General features: G+C 50.3%; 1 long non-coding RNA gene across 1 annotated transcript in view; it reads right to left on the bottom strand.

Moving 5' to 3' along the window:
* LOC122712028 overlaps positions 1-27,334 on the bottom strand; it is a 103,729-nt gene that overhangs the window by 17,942 nt on the left and 58,453 nt on the right. The window contains exon 2 of the long non-coding RNA XR_006346236.1: positions 649-728. This is a non-coding gene — a long non-coding RNA (uncharacterized LOC122712028). The remainder of the gene's footprint in view (positions 1-648; positions 729-27,334) is intronic.

Below are 27,334 nucleotides of genomic sequence, written 5' to 3'. Positions count from 1 at the left end.
TTGCCGCCTCTTTATCAACCACTTTACCCAACCTTTGAAAAACTGTCTGAGTGTCGCCTCTCTCTCTCTCTCTCTCTCTCTCTCTCCTCTTCAACCTTCAACCTGTGCCGCGCTCATTGTGCGATTAATTCTGACATATGTCCGCGGACGTGGAGGACGGCGAGATCCTATTCTCCTCGGGTTAACGAGCGTTCGAAACTCGCTTAGGGAAAACGATGATGGAGAAACGCGACGACGGTGGACACGGTTCGAGAACGTTTTCGGTGGACGGAAACGGTTGTTTCGAATCGACGCGCGTATCTCGCTCCCTCGACGTTCGACATTCGTCTCGTGTTTAACACGGTCGTTCGTTAATACGTTCGGATACTATTCGGATACACGGATACGCGGTCGGTTTTTTCAACTTGTTCATCCGTTACGTCGGTTATTATTATTATTATTATTATTATTACTGCGCGTGGATTCGGGCGTGCGTGTGTGGCCCTTCCACGAAAATCAATCGGTGGACGGATGTCGGTAATTTTTTTTGCAAGCCAGCCAGACCGAACGATTATGAAAATATCGACAAGGTAATTTTCTTATAATAGTGATGAAACGATTATTTCTCTTTCTTTCTTTCTCTCTTTTCGGATGGATACTCGGTCTTACGTTCATCGCGATCGACGTCCTCTCCTCTTCCTTCTTCTTCGTTTCTCTTCGGTTCCTCTTCTGCGCCGCTGTCCCCTCATCTGCAACAAAAGAGAAGAAAGAAGAAGATGATGCGTTCGACGCAAGAGTTTTGTTTCGAAGAGGACGAGAAAGGCAGGGTATTCGATTCCATTTTATCAAAAGTTCTCTCCGATTTTCGAGTCGAACGGAATGCGTGACGGGGGTGGCGAATCGAAGAGGCGGCGTGGCAAGGCGCGGTCGTTCCAAATAACTTATTGCAATCGCGGAACCACGGCATGATGCAATCGGTCGGTATAAACGGGAAACAAATAATTCCATTATACTTTATCGGGCTAATGAAAAAGGGAACGATAAAACCGCAATACCGTGTAACAGAGGAGGATGAAACGGATGGTGGGGAGATGGAGACGGAGAGCGAGAGTTTCTAGGATAAAGAAACTCGACATGTCGTGCTCCGTGCTCCTCTTTCCCCCTGTCATTAATACCAGGCGACTGTTACATATGGATGAGAAAGCTGGGTTAGGGCAGGACATCGATGCCACGGAACGAGACGAAAGCGAAACGGGATGTAGGGAAGCGAAACTCATCGACTAAAAGCATCCACGAAAGACCGAGAAGTCCTTCCTTCGCTCCTCTCTTCGTCGTCGATCTCGAATCTTCTTCGCCCTCTTACACCGCGAAGAATAACGCAAGAGGGACGATCCTCCTCTGTCCTCGAAACGGAGAGACAGAAAGAGAGAGAGAGAGACTTTGATAAGAGAGACTGCTCGGGGGATAAAACGAGCACCCTCGACGTTTACCTACGATTTAAATTGTCTGCCGACCATCCCCCGATTTCACGGAATCCTTGCGTTACACTGGATTCCTTTTTCCTTCACGTGTACTTGGCTTTTTCCTCCGCGTTTCTTTCTTTCTTTCTTTTTTTCTTTTTTTTTTTTTTTATTTTTCTTCTTGCTTTTCATCGCCGATGACTCGACGAAAAGTCGAGGCGCGCGCGCGCGCGCGTCGAATCGACGGTGGAACGAGGTCAAGTTATTTTCAGCTTCGAGGCACAACACTGGTGCTGGTACCGCCTCTTTTCATAATGAATGGAGGCCTCCTCCTCCTCCTCCTCCTCCTCCTCCTCTTCCCCCTCCCACCCCTCGGCCTTCCTTTCCGCGAATTCGCAAAAGGCTTCGAACGAGCGAGCGCGTACGCGTTTAGAGAGAATTTATCCCCGGAGTCAGGGTCGTGACTCCTTTTCCGACCCGATCCGCTTCGGTCCGCGATACGGGACGATAAATCTGCACTCTACTCTCCCCGTATATCTTGCAAGGGGTCGAGGGAGAGGAGAGCGAACGCAATATAGGTAATGTTCTGGCCGGCTACTTAACAAATTGCTACAAATTGCGGAGAGCGTTTAGCCGTCGGATACGTTCGAATCTCTGCTCTCCTATATCCCCGTCACCTCTTGCGGTCGCTTCAAGGGTCGCTTCTCTCTCTCTCTCTCTCTCTCTCTCTCCCTTCCTCCCCCCCTCTCTTTCCGTATTTCGTCGACGAACGATACGGTGGTGACCACATGGCGCTCCCATATGTCCGCACCATCGCCCTAATGTCCGACTATCGACTGGTTAGGCGGGAGCTAGGACTCAGAAAGACAAAGAAGCACAGGTTTTTCCATAGCTTTCCTTCGACGCATTTTACTCGAACAATGCACACTGTTTACCTATCGAACCGATTAACTTTAACCGAGGCTGACTCACGCCGGGATAATAATTGTTCGAATTCGATTCGAAAAAGGACAGAGAAAGAGAGAGAGAGAGAGGAAGGCGTTCTTCCTCGGACGCGAGAGATTTAAAAGATTCGCGAGAGACGATGACGGCTCGGACAAATCATTAATCATCAACGGCGCGGAGAACGAGGCGCCTTCTGTCCAACGGCGCTTTAAAAGCGATACCCCCGAGCCAATCGGCGATCGCGTGCCGCGCCCGGGCTAATTTCACGGGTATTTAACGCGGTTTCGCTCAACAATGATTCAATCAACCCGGATTTATTTGGCGACCGAGGATTCGCCTGGCCATCATTGGGGCGATCATTATTATTATTAGGCGTTCTCGTGCGGAGACGAGGCTCGGACAAGCCTTTGCCTTGCCGAAATAAACGCTCCCGTTGTTACGGACGAATGGAGAGCTCGAGAATTCAGTACTCAGTCAGGAGTCTGCTCTTTTAAACGAGCGACAGGAAATAATAAAGGATGGGGATAAAGGTGGGGCGGCGCGATTAGAACGGATGCGTCGAGCTCGGCCGGCGTAAATATCGGTGAGCACGGTGTTCCCCGTCCCAGGATGGGGGACGGGATCGAGCAATTCGACGCCCGTGCGAAATGTTGTCAGCCAATTTTCTTGGCCAGTGCCTCTGAATGCCGCAGATTTCCATCTAGGTCCGTCCTCGGTGGCGCCGGTACCGTATACCGTACCCGGGTAAATACATCCCTTTTCCATCCCCCTCGAAACGGACCGACGTCGTGGTGGTCGACGTCGACATCGTCGTCGTCGTCGTCGTCGTAGTCGTGGTCGTGGTCGTGGTCGTAGTCGTAGTCGTCCCCTTCCTCTCCTCTCTCACCTCTGCCTCCTCCCCCCTCGACCTCCTCTATCGTCCACCTCGATCCACACCCCCGTAGCCGCATGAACCACAACTGTGATTATAATTCGTGGTCCCTGCTGACAGAACCAACCGCCATCGTCAACCCCGTTTCTCCTCCGCCTGGTTCATCCCCATCTCTATGGTTGCCTACGCTTAGTGGACGGGGATCGTGGACGCTGTGTAAAGGATTATGCACGCGGATTTAACTGATGAATCACATTGTCGTCTTGATTCTCGGTGGCGTTAATTTTCCCTACCGCTCTCTCTCTCTCTCTCTCTCTCTCTCTATTTCGACGACTACGACTACAACGACACACCCGTGCGAACGAAGAGTAATCGTTTTTTTATTCTCCAACGATTTCGAAAACCCGTTCTCGGCTCGTTAAGACGTTACCGCGATACGAATACGAGAATAAGATATCGATTTCGCACGGTTAGTAGTCGCTGCTCGATCTTACGTGTTATAATTATTTCGCGTACACGTGTACTCTCGAGACAAGAAGGGAGGGGGAAAAAAGAATCTAACGAGAGAGAGAGAGAGAGAGAGAAAGGAATTCATTACGGATAGAACGGGCGATAAATCGGTATTCGACAAATTATCTGCGGCAATTAATCGTTATATATATATATATATATATATACATATATAGCATCGATTCTTATTTGGAAAACTTGTCCCGGTTAATGCGCGGTAATGAGTATAGCAGAGATTACGGGAACTGAATTCATCCGGCCGATAATTTATTGCCCGTTGCTTCTTTAGGACAGGCGCGGCGGTGGAAGGAAGGAACGGGGCAACCCCTCTGCCGAGCAAACAATTTCCATTCGTTTGGAAAGGTTTCTAATCCGCCAACATCGGGTCGGGCATCGGGCATGAAGGCAGAATTAACCGCTTCCCATTTCGAGCTCGCCACCGCGATCCACGCCGGGCTTATTAATTTTGCCAATAACGCCGAGACGAGAGAGGGTGGCCTCCTTCGCACAGATGGCGTATCACGAGTCAATATACTTTTCCGCAACGCAAACCGCTTCCCTCGGAACACGTGACGGCCTTCGAATTTTCGCTACGCTAATCATTCCTTTGACCTATGCTTCCCGCATATGGTTCCGCGGCTAGTCACACTCTTTCTCCTCTATATATATATATATATATATATATATATATATATATATATACATATATATAGAACGAGACAACAACTGCTCCATCTCCTCCTCCTCCATCCGCCTCGAACTGTTATCGGAATTAAACACCGGTCGAACAGGGAGTTACGAGGTCGAGTTGAATATTACATATATTTTCGAACGGATATCGCGAACGACGAAGAATCGTACTTCAATTTTCGCGAGTAAGAAAATAAGAGAGGGGGGAGAAACACGGCGACGAATGACGACGACGACGACGACGACGCGGAGAACGAAGAAGAAGAAGAAGAAGAAGAAGAAGAAAAAGAGTTGGAAGAAAGGAGAGGGGAGAGAACCGATGGTTCTGCCAGAGTCAGGACACGATCTCGGAGCATGGACCAACGGAGAGAGAGGAGAATAAAGTAAGCCGTGTACGTGTGAGTACGTGTGCGCGCAAGAGAGAGAGAGAGAGAGAGAGAGAGTACGTAGAGGGAAGCGAAAGGAGGAAGAGAAACGTAAGGGAGACGAGGAGAAGGATCGAAGGAGAGAGAAAATCGGGACGAAGGTGTGCGGTGTGGAGAGAAGCGAAGAGAGGAGGGAAGGAGAGAGACGTGGGCCAGGGAGAAAGACGAGGAGAGAGAAAGGAGAGGACAACCCCCTCTTCTTCGCGGGTTGACTCGAACGCCGGCGATATCTCGACCAATCAAATCACGCCGCGGGCTCCGCCTTTTATCATTATTTTACTTGTTTTCCCTTTACTTCACCCTCATTGGATGACATTCTCTGGGCCATTTCGCGGTGCAAAAAAGTTACCCGCGCCCAACCGCCGACTCCATGATTCCTCCTTCGGTACCCTTCTGGTACCCACCTTGGTACGCGGACCACCTCCATACCAAGATTCCTCGACGAGCCGAGAGATGGGCAGATTCTCCGCCGTTTCCACGCGCAATCGTTTTCCACGCTTTTCCACGAATTTCGAATTCTTTCCTCCTCTCTCTCTCTCTCTCTTTCTTTTATCTTGCGTTTCACTTCGCGAAAACGCGGATTGATTTCAACCCGGTGCAAGGCGACGACGATTCGCGTTGTCTTTTAATTTCAAACCGATCGATAAACGATTGGTCGTTTTTCACGCGTTTTTCGCTCGAAAGAAGAACGTCGCGATCCTTGAGAGCACGAGATAGCAAAACTTTTGCGGGATTTTATTTTATTCCCTTTTTATTTTATTCTCTTTTTTTCTCTCTTCCCTCTCTCCTTTTTCCTCCCCCTCCTCATCCTGATACGGGAAATCGTGGGAACGAACACGATCGGTCGCAAACGCAAGAGCGCTTTCGATGTCGAAAACGTGCTCGATTCATCGACTTGGTGATCCAAACGAGAGCGAATCAACGATGAAAGCGTTCGAGTGGTGGTAGCGATAGCAGTAGTAGTAGTAGCAGCAGCAGCAGCAGCGGGCCGCGGATAAATTCGTATCGATTCGTCTAGCGCATCGAGGCCGTGATTGACGAGCTACTCTCGTCAAGGATTATGCGGTTCGTTGGTTGGAACGAACGGCTTTGGGTGCGTAGACAAATATATATAGGTAGAGTACCCTACGTACGCACGCGAATGGACACTTGGCAAGCCACGAAACCTCGAAAACCGCCACGCGCCCGCAAAATTATCGTTCTCCGAAACGAGAAGGGGTACGCAATTGTTGCGATCGATCGATCGATCGATCGATACGCAACACTTTGACGCTTTGACGAGAGATGAAACGCGACGATTCGCAATTAACGCGATCTCGACACCACCCAAAGTGATAGTCGTTCTTTCGCGGTTGACGCATGTATGCCAACGACGACTCGGGGGCGTAAACTTGCGAAACGTATTTACTTTCACGTATCACGAATCTCGTTAGACGCACGGGGTGACGAGTTCCTCCTCCTTCTCCACCTCCTTCTCCTCGGGGAACCCGTAATTCACCGAGAATAAATTCCCTCTAAGGGGGAAGAAAAAAGAGGAGAGACACCTCGGTCGCACCTACGTGCGTTTGATCCGGCATCGCGGTGCACCTCCTCATTGTATGTATATCGGGCCGGTGTAAAACTATGCCGTGGAAGGAAGGGGGAAGTGGAGTCACGTGGAGATAGCCGAGGGAGAGGAAGATCGGTCGAAGCAAGGAGCAAGGAGTTTGGGAAGGGCGGTCTGTAAAGCGGAGGAAGATCGGTAGGACACGCGGAAGAGGCTTCTCTTTGAGCTTTCTGGTTTTTTGCCAGAGAGGGAAGGAGAGGGGAGGGGAGAAGGCGATCGAGGAGTAAATTTGAAATTTGCTCGGCGGCCGACTTGTCGATATGGGAGAGAGGCGTAAAGCGTACGAACCGGATAACGATTTGTTCGAAAAGCAATATAACGGGCTATCACCCGAGCTCGAGGAGGATGAGACGAAGGAAAGCGAGAAGGACGAGGAGGATGGGAGGGGGTCGTGTGGGGTCGTGCCCTTTTCCTGAAATTTGCATGAGGTATTAAAGCGCGGTGGCTGCGTTCACCAGTCGAGTTCCTGTTTGCCGACACCGAATGCCGGGGATCAAAGGACCTCTGCCAGCCTCGCGCCTCTCCCTCTCTATCTCTCTCTCCCCTTCCTTCCCTCCCAGCCGAAAACGAGATCGTGGCCAGACCGAATCGAGAGGGACGAGGAGAGAAATCAATCCTACTACGACATCCAACTTTGGATATTCTCCCGGTTCCAGAGAGAGTTCCTTTGTACGTTAAATCGTAGGACAACCCGTGATTCCCGTCCTGGATCGTTTCTTCCCCGAGAGAGAGAGAGAGAGAGAGAGACGTTGCGCGAGAATTCGCGGCAGACGTGGCGAGACGGAGCGCGATAACGATCGCGCGATCTCTGGAACGAGGAAGGAAGGAAGGAAGGAAGGAAGGAAGGAAGGAAGGAAGGAAAGAGAAGAGCGGTGGTAGCGTAATGTAGCGGCGGTATCCCTCGCGTCGGCCGATTATCATAATTGCGAGTTAATTAGGAAATTTATGCGTTGGCCGCTCGTCGGCTCGATAGCGTAGCGATCACGCGCCAATTTCACGCGTAATAAAGCCGTGGGAGGAATCCGTGGCCTGATATATCCGACGATGCTTGTAATTCATCTCTTACTGCTTTTCGCGTTTCGTCGCGTTCGCCGCTCCTTGCTCGTATCGGTTCTGGAAAACGAACGAAAGGCCAAAGGACGACGTCGTTGGACGACGACCGACGATGTATCCCGAGAATGTTAACGCGCGTAATCATATTCTTGCTCGCATCGTGGCCCGTAAAAACGTTAGCTGGCAGTGATGTATGCCGTCGGGGGCACGCATCGCATAAGTAAGGAGGGCCTTGGGCCCATTCATCAGCTAACGGAGGAAGAGGGAGGGAGGGGATAGGCCCACGAACCTCCGTCCATTCCCCCTTCTCTCCTCTCCCTCCATCCCTCCAATTCTCTCAACCGGTGTTTCAGGGGACGGATACACTTTCGATGGATCCCGTATCGTCTGTTAATCGTATCTCCTCCTCCTTCCATTATTCTAGGATCCGCTTCGTTCGAAATCCGCCTCGTTATCCGTTATTTCCATCTCTCCTCGTCTTTGTCTCCGATCCGATAAAAAAACAGGAGGCCTGCTCCGAATGCGGGGAGAAAAGAAGAAGAAGCGAGAAAGGGACGAGTTTCCTTGGACAAATAGAAATCGGTGGCCCTTCTGGAAGAAGGAAGGAAGGAAGGAAGGAAGGAAGGGAGGAAGGAAGGACGGTCGAGGGTGCCATCGATGGGTGCCAAACCGCATTTCAGGCGAGCTATCCATACCGGGAGGCGAAGCGTTCTCGGCTTCTCCCCCGTAAGGATATCATTCCGCTTGGTTCCGAGGTTGGGTTGGCAGGTCGACGATGGTCGACTGGGCCACCGGGATGGAGGGAGCGGGGGGGCAGAGGAGGGGAATGCAAAAAGGTCGTGGCCCGGGCCCGGGCGTTTGCCGCGTTTTACAAATTATTCAATTAGCCCCGCGAATTAAGGTATGCATATTCATCGCTCTCCGATACCCGTGCGTACCCGTGCGCCTATATACCGCGGTCCGCGGCTACATTCACCGCGCATAAACAATTGGGGCTCGCACACGCGCGTTAGACGCTCTAACGAACTCGCAGCTGCATCCGAAATGCATCCGTTTTGCAACGATGCGGACAGAGGGGGGTCTGGCTTTTCCTCCGTGCCCGCGGTTGCGCTGCCGCGCTCCCGGATACGCGCGCCGTACCCCCTCCGCCGCCCCCTCCCTCCCTCCCCCCCGGTTATCCAGCATTCGACCCGCTCCTCCTCGTTTTATCGCTCTTTTTCTCCATTCTCGAATCCCGAATCCGTGCCCATAAAAATCCTTTACCTTTCTCCTCTCTCGGCGAACCCGCTCTCGGCGAACACCTGGGCTCTGCCTCTTCGCAAACTTGCGCGATCGGATAGGAAACGATGCGAACGGAGAAGAAGAAGAAGAAGAAGAAGAAGAAAAAGGAGGAGGAAAAAAAAAGGAAGGATCCTTTCTTTTCGAAGGGATCGATTCGAGGGATGTATCGGGCGCGTGAAAAGCGGTAAAAAAGCGGAATGGTAATCGGCGGGACGGAGCGCGGATTAAGCGAAGGGGGAGGGGCGGTCGGATTATTATTTCTTCCGGTGGATAAAAGCGGCGGGAGGGAAGGGAAATAAAACATGGCGAGCGGTTAGGTGAAATAGGCGCGGGGGAAGAGTTACGAGGTCGGGAGGGGGGGGAGGGGGCGCTCTCCTCGGGACCGGGAGAGTTCACGTTTAAAACAACGCGGAGAAATGCACATTTTAATCGTATCGCTAATAGCCCGACGTTTATAAGCCTCGGTGTGTCTCATGAATACGCATGGTACGCTGGCGGTGACAACGGTACAAAATTAATGCACACACGCCAGGGATATACTCTACTAGGAGAAGAAGGAGGAGAGAGAGAGAGAGAGAGAGAGAGAGAGAGAGTTTCTCTCCGTCTCTTCTTCTTTCCGGGATCTCGAGTATGCGAATATTCGAGCCGGTATTTCCCTTCCTCCCGAATTATGCTGCTCGTGTTATTTTTCGAGAAATCTGTATCCGTATGTACGGGTACGTTGATCGCGATATTACGTGGCAACAACAACTTTTATCTCCGATCGCGTTCCAATATTCGTGTTCTCGAGGCGAACGAGAACGAATGCTCGCGGAACCGGTGGACAGTTATCGCGTTGTATTATTCAAAAGTCGTCGAGGCGGAATATCGCGGTGCGTTCCTTCGTTCCTTATCCGAGGATTATTATTCGTTGAAACGACATCGGCGTTGTTCCGCAAATTAGCGGCTCGGAAACAAATCGTTCCCCGATCGGAGCCACGCGGGAACACGCGTTCTACGTATATTGTATTCATATTCATGCGAATAATTGCAATAATAGCGCAACTCGTGTAATTGATACTCGTGTTTAGCGATTATCGAGTTAACGGGACCCTCTTTTTCCCTTTCTTCTTTTTTTTTTCCTTTTTCTCTCCGTTTCCACGATTTCTTCTCCCTCGCGCGTCTTTCAACGGTCCATTCCCCCCCCCTCTCTCTCTCTTACTCGTCCCAATTAATCCAATAGAAGGGGGGGGGAGAGGGGGTTTACAGATACAGATTCCGATTTCGGTCGGAAGGCGAATCAACCTTGCCCCCCTCGCGGGTTCCTTTTATGAATGTAAATGTATTCCCGATCGGCCGATCAGATAGTTTAATATTAATAATAGAGCGCGCGGGGTCTCGAGATTATCGAGGAGGCCTTCCCCGAATTTGTCGGGTGCGTGTCACGACGATATGCATCCCCGATATCGCCAATTACGTGGCGGATTGAGTCATAACGATTTCTGGTTATGTTAAACGGCCGAGTTTCTTGGCCGTTTTCGTCCCTACGTTTCCCGTTCGCCCGAGATATATATAAGAGATAGCAGTTTTAAGAGGTGTGTTTCTAGCCTTCCTTTAATTGGATACTTGTCCCTCTGCCGCCTTCTTTCTCTCGCTGCGTGGCGTACGGGAAGTGCGCCATGGTAAGTGAGTGTATCGGCTTCAGATACGTGGCTGAATACCTTGCGCGCCATAGTTCGTGTCTTCAATAACGGCCGTGCTTTCGTGCTTACATAAAAGCCGTGAGTCGAGTCGAGTTCTCTGTCTGGCCGTCTCTTTTTCCCCTCCTCTCTCTCTCTCTCTCTCTCTCTCTCTCTCTTCCCATAAACTTATAGCGCGCGCGGTTTACGTCTTAACTCGATCGCGATTCTTCGATCGCGCCGCTAGATTCACACGGAATCACGCTCGTTCCACGATCGTGGATAAAGCGTAGAAACGCGAGCGTCATGCGGAAAAATTAAACGACGCGACGCAACGTTGAGGAGCGTGCGTGCGTGTGCGCGTATACGAAGGAAGAAAAAGAAAGAAAGAGATAAACAGATTTCCTCGGTAATTTCTTCGCTCTCGATATATATATATAAACATCCGTGCCTCCTCGTATTTCTCGCTACGCTTTAATATGAGCTTCCCTCCTTTCGTAAGTAGAGACGTTACGTAAAATGGCAAATATCGGAAGGGCTTACGGCCGCATTATACCGACGACGGTGGCGGCTTTATATACTGCGCTTGCGATCGAGAGAGAGAAACAAAGCAGAGAGGCCGGCAGATGTCCAGGATGACATCGTGGTTGTCTAGTGCGGATCTTGCACGAGAAGCAGCGAGCGTTAAAAACCTTAAAAACGTCGCTGAAAAAAAACGGGTATGATCTTGCTTCGCCCTCCATTTCGTCCTTTCGAAATCGCTTGTAGATCGCTCGTGCCGTCGTTCCCGACTCCGCGCCAACTATATTCCCCTTCACAAGGATCCCCTCGATGGATCCCCATTTTGGATTAAAACGATCGAACTGACGGACGGAAAGTTCTGGGTTCGATCTCGAAGAGAGTTTCCGTCTTCGGATCTTCTGTTTTCTTCGCGAGAGAGAGAGAGAGAGAGACGGTTGGAGACGGTTGCAAAACGGTGCGTGTCCGTTCCACGAAAGGCGATTTTCTCGAAGGTGTCTACGATACGGGATACGGGGAGGGGAGGAGGAGGGTGTGCAAGAGAGAGACGAGGTTACTTGCAGAGGAGAGGAAGAGGCGCGATTAGAGCGATTAGAGAGATCACGATGCGCGTGTGGAACGGAACGGTTCCATATATCTAGCCAAGCTTTGCGCAACGTTCCAACGCGCTTGGTCTCGGTCTCAATTAACGCAATTACCCGCTCCCTCGTCTAATTACCTATCAAACGGAATTACTATCGCACGCGCGCGAGCGCGTTTGCCCGCCACCGATCCTTCTCGTCTCTAATGAACGTTATTAATTGCTTTATGATTTTTCGATAAAACTTGCCGCGTAATCAACTTATTATCCCACGTTGAGTTGCGCCGCGTCCTCGTTGCCGACGTCCACGGTTACCTTATTACCACCGCCAGGTCCCTTTTCCCCTCCCGTTTCCTCTTCTTTCCTTTTCCTCTTCCTCTTTTTCTTTTTCTCTTTTCCGCGAGAACGAAAACTCGAGAACAATCGAGAGAAGTCGTTCTACGCGCCCGCGCGACTTGCTGTTTCGAGATTACGGGGGGGAATAGGGATCAGGAAGAAGGAATTGGATTCGGAATTGCGCTCGTTCAAAGGACGGCGGATTAGAGAAATTGACACGCGATTTATTAACGCAATTTATATGCGCGCTCGTATGCCTCGTCGAATCTCAACGACGATGTGAAGAAGAAGAAGAAGAAGAAGAGTCGCGCTCGGATTACTTCGCTCGAGAAGTTTGTCGAACGCTCGTTTGAATATTCGTTCCAACGATCCCATTGGCGAAATATATTATCCACTTTGGCCCGTGATAAAAACGCGTCATCGTCTGAAACGCGAAGAAATCCTCTCTCCCTTGAATTCGTATTCGTCGCGTCAAATTTTCTATTTTCCGTCCGTATCGTCGATGAAAAACTACCTCTTCGTTCTCTCCATTCTCTTTTTCTTTTCGATCCCCGCCACGGTTACAAGCGCGTGCGTTTATCCGCAAGATCAAACAGAGAAAGAGAAAAAGAGAGAGAGAGAGAGCGAGGGGATAAAAAGTCAGTTAACGATACGTGCCCCTCGCGATAAGTCGGCGATGCAAAGAAAGCGATGGCAACGATAGCCACGGGATCGGAGAGAGAGTAGTCATTTAGCGTGGCGAGCAGGTGAGATTGGAACGAAGACTTGGAGGGAATTTAGAGCGAGACGGAGCGGGGTGACGTTGACCAAATAATAGCCGGGGTGTGTAATCCCCGTCACGGATCCCCCTCCTCTTTAGATTCCCTTATCTCTCTATATATACCGGGCCAATTTGATAGATGAAAACGATAGAGAGAAGAGCGCGTTCCTGTAGAGGGAAGGGAGGGACAGGTGCGCCCTGCCGCACCTGACCACAAACGACGTGCTCGGCCGAACGTCGCGAACGAGCCACCCTATGCCTATCTATCTCTATTACCTGTTAAATTAACTTGAAGAGGGAACCACGATCCTTTTTCCTTTTTTTCCCCTCTTTCTTTCTTCTCCTTTGGCAGAGATTAAAACGAGGATAGATTAAATAAGAGTTCAATTCGTTCCTTCGACCTACGTATGTTGTACAGACAAGCATATGCACGAAACTCGTTGTTAAACGAGCCGTCTCCCTTTCCTCGACCTCTTTTTTGTTTCCATTTCTCGCGGAAACCGTGCAAGCATACGAGCATATATATCCTGGATTGGACCGCGTAATCCCTGGACTAACCCCCTTCCTCGTCCCCCCTCCCTCGTGAATCGCGCAAATATAGCATAGGGGGCGTCCGATCGCGCGTGGACGGAAGAAAAGAAGAAGAAAAAGGCGAGCTCCTTTGGTTGGAATGGACGCGGCAGCCGGCGGACGGCGGCACTCGCCTCGTCGGGTTCTCGAGTTCTCGAGGCGAGACAGAGGAAGAAAACTTAGAAAAGTCGTGTCCCAGAGTAAACCCAGAATCGCGGGATAATCCGAGATGATCGCCTAATAGCTTTAGCAAAGAATCGACTGGGGCGACTACTTAAAATTAGCATAAGCCCCCTGACTCTCCGCCTAACGAGCGGAAAGAGACGAGACCCCAAAAGTGCTGCAGACACCAGACGCGCGAAAGGAAAGAAAGGAGAAGAGAGGGAGAGGGAGAGAAAAAGAAAAAGAAAAGAAAATCCATATTCTTTTTCGCTTTTCCCCCCCCCTCGATTTTCGATTTCGCCGATCGAACTTTCGACGGACGAAAAGATCGTTTTTTTTTTTTTTTTTCCCTTTGATCAACCTTATTATTCTTCAATAGGGATACACGAGAATCGAGGCCGATGCCTTTAAGCGCGTTTGTCACGCGATACGCGTAAAAGCCACGCACGATTCTTCCGCGTGTACAACATCCATATATCTGTCTGTCTATCTATCTATCTATCTATCCATCCATCTATCTATTTATCTATCTATCCGGAGATTTCTTCTCTAATTTAGCCACACGCACTTCGGTATATTATTGTCAGTTTTAATTGGCCGAGTGATTTATCGAATCGGAGAAAAGAAAGCGTTTCGGAGGCGCTCCTTTTCTCTACTCGGATGAAACGAGCAGCTAGGTTAAGTACGCATTTCCATGGAAATTTTTATTAATTGCGGATCGGGCGAGAATCTCGCGAACGACAATGGCGGCCGCTCTCGTCGTCCCCCCTTCCTCCTCCTCCTCCTCCTCCTCCTCCCTCGTGTGATCAAGATGCGAGTTTAACGAAGCTCGGTGGTCGTCGATAAAAATCTGACGGGAGATTCGAATCGCGCGGCCTCGAACAAGAAGAAGAAGAAGAAGAAGAAGAAGAAGAGAAGGAGGAGGAGGAGGAGGAGGAGGAGGAAACGTCCCTCCCCTTCTCGAGAGAAGAACCCGTTCGCTCGGCTACGACTACGAACACGAGCTTTTTTCCACACACAGAGTTGAGCGACGAAAGTCGTAAAATGTCCAGCACCCACGTACGAACTTGTGTCACGTAGACGCACGGTGGCCCGGCTTTGTACGCTCCTTCGTATATTATCGCGTAAGCGTACAGTCCGTTTCGTCAAATCGAATCGTTCGAATGACGCGATTGAAAGGTGGAAGGATCTCTACGGAGGGATATATATATATATATATTTTCTCTTTTGTTTTTCTTCTTTCTTTCTTCTTCTTTTTTTTTTTTTGACGAGGTAGGCGACGTTTCCACAACGCGGTTTCCACTTGGCGGCTGGTATAGGATTTTAATTGTTTCAAATTAAAACAACTGTGCTTGTTCGGTGTGCTTAAGATCCGTGAACTAATGGACGGTTTTGGAATCAGTAGCGGCTCGACTTGTCGGGCAATTAAAAAGTAACGAGTGAACTATAAAGCGCGAGCAATAATTCTCGATGATGGGCGCTCGGAAAGCGTGAACGGAAAGGCTGAACCGGCCAATTAATTGAAAAAAGGGAAAAACGGTGGTTCCCCGTTTTTCTTTCTTTCTTCCCTTCCTTCTTCCCTTTTCTTTCCCTCTTCTCTCCTTCAACGAGAATTTTCTCCTCTCGCGAGGAGACAAATCGTGACATCTTCTTTCACAAATTTCTTTTTTTCATCCTTCTTTTTTCCTCCTACTAATCTCTCCCACGATTCCTTCGATTTCGCCGACGGACGACGCCGCGAGATTCGAGTCGAGCCTCCATCGCGAAAGACGATTAAATCCTGATTAAAAATGGACGAATGTAATTGTAAGGAATTGTTGGCGGGGACTGTACGATGCACACGTAGAAGCCTCGGTTCTACGTGCCTGTCGTCCCCGTTCGTGATGAGCGAGCGCGCGAACGTCCGGCCTCGTCAGCGTCTCGAAGGATGCTCGGCTCGGCCGTCGAGCTCCTCTGCTCGATCATGGGACGACGACGACGAAACTCGGTTGTCCCGTGGGAACCGGTGGAAAGTCACGCTCGCTGAAAAAGAACTCGCCAGCGGCGATTTTTCTCACCGAAACGTCGAGCCGAGCCGAGCCGAGCCGAGCCGAGGAGATCAAAGGTTTCGTTTTCGATCCAATTTCCCTCGGTCACGGAGGGTATCGATTGCAATTACAATCGCTTGTTACAACGGAGAGAGGGATTTAACCGGTTTCGATGCGATTAGCCGCGAACCGGCTATCGAACGATTATCGGGAATTGATACGTTTACGCGTCCTCGACGTTACTCACCGTGTATTCCTTTATCTCGTTATTTAAGAATATTTTCTTCTTCCTCTTCCTCTTCTTCCTCTTCTTCTCTCCTTGTCTCGCGATTAACTGTACACAGCCGTTACGATTATTCTTTATTATCGAGAAAACGCGACCTCTTCTCTCGCAGCCGAGACAATTAGATTCTCAGGATCAGTTAGGAGGATATTCCATTACTACTACCTGCTCGCTGTCTCTACTTGTTCTTACTTTATACCGATAAGAGGAAGAGGAGGAGGAAGAAGAAGAAGAAGAGGAAGAAGAAGAAGAGGAAGAAGAATCGGTAATTTGTGCGACTCTCGACAAGCGGGGGAGTTGTTGGGAGGAAAAGATGATCTGTCGAGGAACGCGTTGCGCGATTTTTTTTTATTTTTATTATCGTCCATTGGCCAATAACTCGTCTAATTGCGATAGACGATGAACACGAGACGAGAGAAATATTATATTAGGTAACCAGATACCCATCTATCGATACCGAGGATCTTTAGCTTCGAGTAAAACGAAACGATTACCTAATTGAAAATTTCGAAACTCTTTCGAGACTTTTGTTAATTGGCCGACTACCGATGCGATCGCTACGCACGTATATACGAGCTACTTAACGAGAAACTTGACTTAATGAGAGGAATGTAGAAACGCGATTGTGCGAGCTTTCCAAATCGTGAACACGTATATATATATATATATATACATATTGATCCACGTAATCGAGATTTTGGATTCTTACCAAACGGAACGAGAATTCTTCAGGAAGAAATGGATCGATCGAAATTATTGCGATCGTTATCATCGTGTCACCATCATCCAATCCTCGTCTCAGGACGTTCGTAAATCCTTCGTAAAATTTGGAAGGGATACGTTTTTTCGTCCGTTATCGAGTATTTGGCCGTAAATCGTAAAAAACGAGGTTGCGGTTTATCGAAACGAATCGTTGGAAAATATAAAGACGCGTGTATAAGAAGGTGGTAGTAGTTTTCACGTAGCCGGCCCGCAGGAGTCTTCCCCGTCCAAAGCGAGGAGGAATAACTTTCCGCTTGATTTATACTTCCGACAGGCGTAACGAGCTTTCGAGCCCCGATCATCGCGGGCCAAACGGATAAACAAAGGATCGGGCAACGTAAGCCGGCCAAGATGAAACGACTCGCCTTCCATTTTCGACTTTTCGACCCCTTCCTCCACCAAGTTTTTTCCCAAAGTCGATCGGGGTCACCAGGCAGGCAAGGGGATCGTACGAAGACGAAGACGAAGACGAAGAAGAGGACAACTACTGAGGAGACACGGGTCGAAATTTATTCGTCGTCGGGTTTTCAGATGGTCGAGGAGATAACGGGAGATGAACAGGAAACGCGGCAGACTCGTTGACTATCAATGAAACGGCTCTCTCGTTGGGATCGAGCAGAGAAACTACGACGCGTCCCATTTTTCGCGTTATTTTTATCGATGGATCGGGATTATTCCAACGTAACGTTGGAACGCGATAGGTAGGAAGAAAAGTGGATCGATAATATACGACGATCGAGGGACGGGGGGGGACGTCTTTGCGAGGGCGAAGAAAAAGCGTATCTATCCGATGGGAAGGTGGACGAAAACGTGAATGGAAGAAGGGGGAGGGGGCCCTCTCGTTCGAGGGCCCCCGCTCGAGACTCGTCGGTTTCCGTCCGGTTGTCATCCTCGCGGTTGACGTACCTTATTCGAAGAAGAGTCCCCGTCCATGGACTCTCGGAGCCGAGGCGAGGGTGAAGGGGGGGCGGGCGGGGAGGAGGGGTGGAATACATCCGCGGAATACTTAACAACTTTTGGCGGTTGACAGAAGCCACTCGGTGGTGGCGATGGTGGCGGTGGTGGTGGGGCACGGGCCCCCCTCTCTCTCTCTCTCTCACTCTCTCTCTCTCAGTCTCTCTCTCGACTTTGTGCCCCGAGAGGCGCACAAAGAGAAAAGCGAGAGCGAGACGAGAGAGCGGAGAAAGGATGCATCCGTCGTGCGCGTCGCGTTTTTTGCCCGTAACCTCCTCCTGTGTCTCGCCTCCTTTTATTTGGGCCAGACAGGAATTCGGCTAAATGCATTGATTAAACTGCTGACATGGTTCGGACGGCCCGGTGGCCACCGTGTCTCCGCGGATGAGTTGGATCTTTTTTGCCTCCGCCTCCCTCCCCCCTCCCCCTTGGTCGAACGAGGAGGGGAGGGGGGAGGGATCGATCAAGGGTGCACCACTACTCGGAGGGCCCCTTGTTCCTCGACTTCTCGTCTCTTTGTCCCATCCCCCCCCCCCTCGGCTCCCGATCGCGATTCGAATCCTTATTTCACGTTCGACGACGTGTCCGACGAGCGTCCTATCTTACCGCCGGCCCCGGGTTGTTCGCCGCGGATTTAACAACGAGCCGCGCGGACCGGACCTCGTCCCGACAATTCTTATACGCATCCGCCTCTCTTTCTTGCGGGGTGGAAGAAAGAAAACCGGACGCGCGGTGTGGTACACGGGGGGAGGGGGGGGGGGAAGAGGAGGGTGTAAGGATATAACCGGCTACAAGCTCTACCGAGTTCGTTAACGATGGATATTAGCGCCTCCTGTGTCCGTAAGGGAAAACGTACATCGGGATTTTTCGTTATTCCGCCTTAATTTCCACTTTGGGGAAACTCGAAGGGAAGATCGGATTTATATAGGGGTTACGGAGGTGAGAATGTTTTCTTGGTTCGTTCACGGCCTCGTTCTCCTGTTAATCGAAGGAAGGGAGGGAGGCAAATTACCGAGTAGGTGTTGTAAACATAGGAAACGGAAGGGAGACCGAGCTGTGTGACTTTGGCTCTCGTTAATTAAACGACTCGTCCGAGGGTAGGCATCCGTTCTGAGCGGGGCGAATATTCGTCGATCGAATTCCCTTCCATTAATTCACACCGTTCGACCTCGAAAGTGACGCGTTTCTTTCAAGGTTGGACGAAAAGCTCTCTCCTCGTTGTGGAATAAATCCCGATTACGAATCCCGTTACAACGTTGATACGTTGCGTCACGTACCCTAGCGCATGCACGTAATTATCGTATCGCGCGGAGGAGGGGGTCGGTCGAAAGGAAGGAATAACGCAGAAGCGGAGAAGCTTTCGAAGGGAAGGATAACACGGTGTTTTCGCAGGTTGTTCGGTAGGCGAGGCACGAGGCGAGTTTGGCATGCATCGCTCGCTCCTTGGAGCAGCCAACAGCCATCTATGGAATTACCCCGATGATTAATGGTACGGCTGGCTCGAGGCACCCTTCGAGACCTTCTTCTTCCCCCTGGCCGCGTCCGCCCTTGGCCACCGCCTCCGCCACAGGGCCCTTCTCTCCGAGCCGGAGTCGGGGCCCATCGGCTCCAACTCGGTTCGGGCCATTCGGCCCCGTGTAAAAAACCCCGTCTCCTGCCCCCCCTTCCTCACGTCGCCCGTCCGCGTCGTCCGTCGCTCGCCGTCATCGTTCCCCGTTTTTCTTCGCCCCCCATTCCCGATTCGATGCCTATCAACGTTTTCAACGTCTGCCTTCTCCGGCCACGATTAAGTACGATCCAACGAAACGGAAACGAGCGGAGATTCCACGCGTTGCGCCGCTTTCGAACCTTTGTATAACTTTATTTTTCCCGGACGGTCGTCGTCGTCCTCCGCGGCCTAAGAAATCCTATCCGCCTATCTATCTATCCATCCAGGGGGGGGAGGAGGGAAGGGAGATATCGCATCGTTTCCTCGAACAGGATCGCTATCGCGCGGAAAGGAATCGATGAAATCTCTCTCTCTCTCTCTCTCTCTCTCTCTCTCTCTCTCTCTCTTTGTGCGATCCTCGTCGAAAGGAGGGAAGCGTAGGAGAGCGTAGGTAAAAGAGAGAGACGCGGAGGAGCCCAGCGGCTGTTGGGATCGAGAGAAGGAAGGAAGGAAGGAGAGCGAGATGCGGGACGATTTTGGGATCGCATGTCGGCGAACAGTAAGACCTCCCGAACAACCCCGACGGGGGCATCTTCTCTGGGAAGATAGCGGTGATTCCGGGGAAATGTGCAATATCTTCCGTGATCGGGTATTATTACCCCTCGGTGATTACGGGTTTTGATCTAGGCTAGAAGCGTCTATAACCTTCTCTCTCCCCCCCTTGTTTCTCCTATTCCTTTTCGCGGTATTTCGCGAACTCTGGTCTCCTCGTTGTCGTCTCTCGCGATCGTCCTCGTGCGACTCGTGACGACGGGGCGAGGAAGTAGCCGTGGGAAGTAACCAGCCATCTCCTCGACCTCGATCCGTTCGCCTCGTCATCGCACGAATCCACGCGATTCCATTTCTTCCAATCTCGTTTCTCGATTCTCACCATCCTAACGGTGCGTCGCTGCTTTTCGATCTTCTTTTCTCGAGACTCGAAAGATGCTCCCTCGAAAGAGGGATTTTTCGAATTTCGGAAAAAATGGTTGCGAAGAGAAGAGGAGAAGTTCGGAGAGGGCGTTCGTGCTAACGACGGGTAGCACGCGAGGGCTCGCATGCGAGTTGGTCATCGCGAGACCGGCCACCTCCGCCCCCTACCCACCGCATTAAGCGTAGGCAGATTAAACGTGGATATGGAAGCGAGGTGGTTGAGGGTGGAACGAAAAGGATCGAGAAGGTGACGAGGAGGTAGGTGGAGAGCCGCAGCCGGCCGATCGAGAGGAGACAGCCCGCATTGCGGAACGATGCGCAACAGCTGCACCTGACACGTCATTTGTAAGGAACTCGTATCAGCACCGGCGATACCTAATTATTATTCGACGTGCGCGTGTGCGTGCATGCACGCTTTATCCTTCGCGCAGAGCCGAGTCTTTGCGCGCCTCTTGTCTCGTCTCGTCTCGTCCCGTCCCCTCCCGTCCCGCCGACCATTCGTCTTGGCACTCGGCGGCGACGTGGATCGCGGATTCGCGAGGCCTCGCCGCCTCGCTCTCCCAAACATGGGCCCAAACAGCCTTCCAAACAGGATTTATTCGGTTTCTAAGTCGGCGCGCACGCGACGTGGTTTATTCACGATTCACGTCCACGGGAATTCTCTTCCATCCATAGCGTTATCTAATCATCCCCGCCGCCGCCGGGGAGGGAAAGTCCTGGCTCGTCTAATGTATTCCCATTCCAGGCGCACACGCGAGTCGCGCCGTTTATGCGGAATCGCGAGCCGGCTGCGTTTCGTCCGGCCACCGGCCATTTGATTTCTTCATCGGGCCGGGAGAATCGCCGTCGTCTCTCCTGGCGAGGAATGCTTCCTCGCGCGGTGCCAAAACGCTTCGGAATTCCCTTCGAAGCCAAGCGTGAATCCTCGATGTTCGATTTCGAGTTGGAGTTGGAGTTTCGCCTCGCAGAGGAGAGAAGGGAGAGAAAAGTCAAATTGGATCCGAAAGGGGGGGCGGAGGGTTCTCCCTTTCTTTCGAAAGCCGAGGGGTCGAGGAATCGCTCGAGGGGGCGGGGCACCCCGAAATTAAACCGACCGGTCGCCGATCGGGTTGCGGCCAAAAGTCTTGGAACGAAATTGTCCGTCTAATTTTATCACGCCGGGCTTTAAAACGATGAAAGGTCTCTCCCGGGATAAGCCGGGGAGGGGGGGGGGAGCCGGGGTTTAATAAAGAACGACGCTGGCGGCGTCGTACGCTACTGGGACCCGCTCGTTTTCGCGAGGAGAGCACGCGTAAATCCTGCCAAATCCTCGCGAACTGAATTTTTTTTCGGGGTGTGTCGTTCCCCTTCGCCCTCCCTTTTCCAGAGAAGAAAGAGAAGAGGGAAACGGGGAGTTTTTTATTTCGAGGAAAGAAAGAAAGAAAGGAAAGAAGAAGAAGATACCCGTCGGCTCCTTTCGACTCTCTCTCCCTCGTTTTATTTTCGGTTCAGCTTTCGCGCGCGTTGATCGAGATTTCGCGCATCGGTTGGCAAGTTTTCACGTAGAAAAAAAAGAAAAGAAAAAAAAAAAAAAAAGAAAAAACAACGTTTTCTCGCAAGCGTTCGGGAGGGAAAAGCAGGGAGAGAAAAGAGGCGAGCGCAGGTGAAAATGGAAAAGTTTGGTTACGACAAACGGTTTAGATTTAGATTTCGTAGTTAAAATTCCACGCGGTTGTCCACGAGGAGAGGAGCGGCGTTCCTTGAGGCTTCCGAGGAGCGGCGAACCCGCGCGGAAGCCATTTGCCAGCCACGATGGGTAATTAGCGCGCGAACACCGATTCACCGAGATAGCGGTCGCTCGGCCTTCCTCTTACGTAACAGTAACAGCCGTGTGCAAAAAAAAAAAAAAAAAAGAAAAAAGAAATAAAAGTATCGACGTCCACCTATCCGCTGCTCGGCAAAGAGATAGCGAGACTTTTAATCGTCGCCCGAGATTTCTCTCGTCTTTTCTCCACGATATATTATCTATTCATCATCTATCCTAGCCTCCTCTCCTCCTCTCATATCGATAATCGATAATTTAAACGAGACGAGCGGTCGAAAAATCGTTCTTCCTGGATGGTTTCTTCGCGATTGAGATTAATATAATAATAATCGATTATCGATTCTCTTCTTGGAGAATCGTTGCTTGGAATCGTTCCAGGATATTCGTATAGAAGAAAGACGAAAAGGATCGAGAAGGATCGCGAGATAATCACGATTGATCGATTTATGTCGCGTTTCGCGTCGAATTGTTAACGAAGGAATAGGTTGTTCGGCGTAAAAGATAATCGTAAAAAGCGGTATCACTCTCGAGGTTTGTTATTCAAAGCGTGCGAATTCGACTCGAGTCGTAAACGTATTCCGAGTAAGGAAGGCAACGATTATCGATTAGCATTCTTCCGTGTTCGGTATCCGTTTTAAATTAACAACTCTCGTTTTCAGGATATTTTTCATTTTATAAAAAGAAGCATACCGTGCATATGTTTTATTTCTTTACAATTCTTCGCATTTACAAAGTACATCTTTTAATTATTTATTATATATAAATAAAGATCGATGGATTATTACTTACTTACACACGAGTAATGCTTCAGAGTACGATATCTTGATGGATCAGATTTGCGCAACGGTATTCGACGATAATTTCCAATTACATCTGGTTTCGCTCCTTTTTTCCATTCGACGAGCACCACTTTACGTATTTTCTCCCTTCCCGTATTATCTCCCTATATTTTCAATCCCTCGAATCGTCGAAGAAACATCACAAACGGAGATATCTCGATGATGACGAATACGCGCAACGTGTTGATATTTGCGGAAAAATGTAAAAGGGGTACCTAAGAGCCGGCCGTGTGCACGATTCCCCGGCGGAATTTGCGGACGGTGGAGGAGGAGGGTGGTGAAAAAAGCGCAATGCGCAATAAGCGACGAGCGACCATTTAGATAAGAAGGTGGAATACGCGGGTAAAGGTAATAAAGCAGGTGGGAGGATCGGGCGCGAACGATCGTTGGAATGAAATGGCCCCGTGGGTGATAGGGAGGAACATCCCCCCCCCGTGACCGGGACGTGATTAAAACTGGCGTTGAACCGTCGTTACCGAAGCCACGGGGGGCTGATTGCCGGGGCAGAGAAGGGTCCCCCTTCGCCCTCCGCTCGGACTAATTTATCGGGACGGGTCCCATTTCTCGCGTTCCAAACTCTTTCCTCGCTGTTTCGTCGCGACCCCCGTCATCCTTCCTTCCTTCCTTCCTTCCGTTCATTCCGCCAATGACGCTCTAATTCTTATCGCACGTTTCAGAAATGCTTCCAACGGCCTGATTACCACGTATCTACGTTATCAGACCGGAAAATATATTGCGGTTTGACAGTATCAACCGACATTTTCGATTTTAACGTTCGTTTTAGATAACGAATACACTTTTCCCGAATCGAACTCGACGAGGCTCGGCTGCCCCGTCACGTTGTTGACGTTGATTGACACACGCGTTAAACGCGCTTTAAACCGACCGATAAACCGCCTCCTATACATACGTATGGAAAATAATAATTTTCAGAGGTCTCAAGGTTTCGCTCGTTTTCAAAGAAAAAGAGTAGCTCTCTGGGATGCGATCTCGAAAGAGGGAACCAGCTTTTTTTTCTCTTTTCGTTTCAGGAACGCACTGGCGTGGCCGCGTCCCCTTTTCACCTCTTATCGAGGGCCACGCGCAGTGTACGTTTCTATCGTTCTCGTTCTCGTCCCGACCTAGATGCATCCGCAATTTTTCTTACCCGTTCCTTTTTTCTTCTTTTTTTTCCTTCCCCGCGAAAGGAACACGCCGCGCTGCGTGCCTACCGATATAATATATATATATATATATTTAATATCCTCACGCGAAAAGGGGTGCATTTGTCAAACTCGGCGTTTAGAGAATTTAATTTTTCCAGCGCACGCACCGCGTTTATTTTTAATCGTGGAGCGAGGTCGCGCGTCTCGTCGCCATTTCCTTGCCCGCGAACCGGAGAGAAAGAGAGAGAGAGAGAGAGAGAAACTACTGTTCGAAATTCCGAGGAAAGATAAGAAAGGTGAGAAAGAGAGAGATAACTATATATATACGGAGCGAGGAAGAGGGAGAAAGGGGATCGCGTGCGACATCGAATCGGGCCGGGGAGAATGCGAATACGTCGGTGATTTCCCCCCCTTCCCCTGAACGTCTCCTTGACAAGCGGGTGTTTAATTGGCGTTGAAACCACCGGTGTGACGGGAAACACCGTGGCCGTGTCGTCGGCCGAACGCCCGAATGCCTGTAGGCCTGCAGGATTCAGGGGGATCCGCCATCGCTGGTGCGTTACCACGGGGAACCCGGTAATTACTCGCGGCACGCAACTACCTACGCCGCGTCGATGCCTATACGACCTATACGCGCGTTTCCTCTCCTATTCCTCTCTCCCTCCTTCTCCTCGTGTCGCGTCCTTTCGTTTTTTTTTTCAATTTCAAACGTAAAACGTCGTCGTAATCCCTCGATTCGTCCCGTCCCATTGATATCTCGCGATTCAGATCGAGACGAGTCGAAACGAATCGATGGAGGATCATCGGTGTTTTTTTGACGCGTTTCTTTCTTCTTAAAATCGAAAATAATAATGAATATAATTGGCGAGGCGATGACACGCTCGTTGCAATTTTTCGATCGAATATTTTTCTCGCGAAGCCGTTTTTCATTCGATTCTTTTCCCTATTAGGAAGGGGGGGGGAAAGGAGCGGCGCAACGGCCGGATAATCCACCATTTTGAAGCAGAGCGACAGGAAGCCCGATAATTACCCAAGAGCGGGAGCGGGTGGAAGGAAAGGATGGCGGTGGCGATGGCGTCCGTCGGGCGTCGCTTACGCGACACGCGTCCCTCCTACGCACTCCTCCCTTTCGAACCTTCGCACCCACCGCGATAACCGCTCGCGCGATACGTGCTCTCGACGAGAACGAAGGAAGGAGAGAATAGAGCGAAGAATAGAGGATCCAGCTCGTTGATCAAACGAGCCCGCCTAACTATACAATATTATTATACACCCGGTGTATAATACTTTCGATTTTGCAGATTCGAAGAAGGGGAGGGCGGGGCCGCTCTTACTACGCGTCATTAAGCGCAAAAAAAAAAAAAAAGGAAAGAAAAAAAGGAAAAAGAAAAAGAGAGAAAAAGGAGGTCGGGCACGAGCGCATGGTTATTAAGCGCATCGCGGTGATTAGCCTACCGGTTGCTCTCACATTTGCATCAGTTGATGAATTCAATCGTTACCATTTTGCCTGGAAGCAGGCAGGCGAGCGAGCGAGCGAGCGAGCAGTCTCGGCAGCCGGCGGCAATGGGAATACCTATGCGCCGCTTCTCAACGCGTGCAAATCGCTTACTATTCAATCTAAGAGGGGCCGGGACCGTAGCTTTCAACCTCCCGTATACACCTGTCTCGCGTTAATGAGAGAGGCACGCATTCCGTTTTCGTTTTTACATAACAAAAGGATTTCATACCGCGGTGTTACGCGCGGTTTTTAGAGAGAGAGAGAGAGAGTTTTCGCGGCGGGTAATCTCGCGCCACGCGCGAGTTGGAAACAAGAGATCGGCGGATCGTGGAAGTCGTCGTGGAGGAAGGATAATCGGTTTCAAGGCTGGAACGATCGAAAAGGAGAGAACGGTTGGATGGACGTTTGACGAATCTAGGTGGGAATCTACGTAACGTTGCGCGTCGTGTATGCGCGAGAATTCACGGCTAATTATTCGCCCGGTCTACGTAGTATCGTAAATCTTAATGAATATGCTCTCTCTCGTGGCGAAAATGAAAAGCAAAAACGGCGATTATTTTTATGGTTGCGTGAATGGATGTTAAACTGGTACGCAGCGGGCTTTATTATACCTGACACGATAACACACTCTCCGGGGATTTCGTAATATAATACGCAGCCTTTCTTAAAGGTCTTTGCGGTTTAACCGCGATATTTCTCTAGGCCATTCCGCATATACATGTACGTATATACATATATATATATTATTCCTTCGTATCGAAGGAAATCGCGAATCGAACGTGTAATAATGGAAGGACGGAGAAACGTTTTCGTAGCACGAACGAAGTACGTTACGTAATGTCTCGATGAAAATTGCATCGGTAAGGGAAAACTGGCGATCGACGATGGCCGTGCTTTCTCTTCCCCTCCCCCTTTTCCCCCTTCCCGAAATCGCCGAAACGATCGAAGCTTCGCGTCGAGTTTCCTCGCGATTTGAAGAATCCTTTCCTTTCATCTCGTGTCCAAGAACGTGTTATTACACATCCCTGGAGCGGGATCGAAAGAGCGAGGGTAAGAAAGGTGGAGCATTAATTTAGCGGCGCATCGAGCGGTTGGAATTCCTCGGGTCCAAAACGGGTGCAAAACCTTCCTTTATATAACGCACACGCGTCCGTAAAAAAAAGCAATGTCGGGGGATGGGGACTCGCTACGTGTCCTCTCCATAAATCTCCCTTAAATAATTCGAAAGAAACTCGTTGAAAAACGTGGAATCGGTTTACGACGAAGAAGAGAGAAGAGAGACCTAGGATCTAGGAAATCCTGGAAACCGCGATTCTTTTCCCGCAACTGTGCGCGGTTTTCCCCTCCTCGGCTCGAGTCCTGATCCGCTTCGATGTTTTCCATCGGTACGCTCGTTTACGCTTTGTCGGACAATTATCCGGCCAGTCTATTATTGCGTCATAAATTGTAATTAGCCACCCGGCAATGCGATGCATTTAACTAATAAATTCATTGGCCGGTGTGCGCAAATTAATGTATGGTAATCCGCCCGACTCTGCCGCCGACCGCCAGGCACCCGAAATTAGATCAGTTTGTCCTCCGAGAGGGATTGGCGTTTGACGAATTCGAAAAGAAAAATCGGGTCTGGATTAAAATCGTGATAAAACTTCTTCTTCTTCTTCTTCTTCTCTAAAGACCGCGAGGGAGGAAGGGAGGAAGGGAAAGGAGAAGGAGGAGGGGAAGAGGGATGGAAACAAGGCGATTAAAAAATTCGCGGTGGAGAACGAAGAGAGAGAGAGAGAGAGAGGAAGGAAACGGCGCGTATCCCTTTCCCAACGCGATAATTCGTTACGGTCCACTTGTAACGATAGCCGCTTATCCCGTGCTGATCTCGTAGTAGTAGATCTCTTGGAGCCTATTAATTACCTTGGTTCAGCAAGAGGAGGAGGGAAAAGGCGGCAGGGGGGGGAGGAGGGTAGCGTGGCGCGCGTTGCCGTAGAAAAGAGGGAGGGGGGGGG

The sequence above is a fragment of the Apis laboriosa genome, unplaced genomic scaffold (genome assembly GCF_014066325.1).
Source record: "Apis laboriosa isolate Shangri-la unplaced genomic scaffold, ASM1406632v1 scaffold18_cov149, whole genome shotgun sequence".
Classification (NCBI taxonomy): domain Eukaryota; kingdom Metazoa; phylum Arthropoda; class Insecta; order Hymenoptera; family Apidae; genus Apis; species Apis laboriosa.
This window is presented reverse-complemented; position numbering and strand designations above follow the sequence as displayed.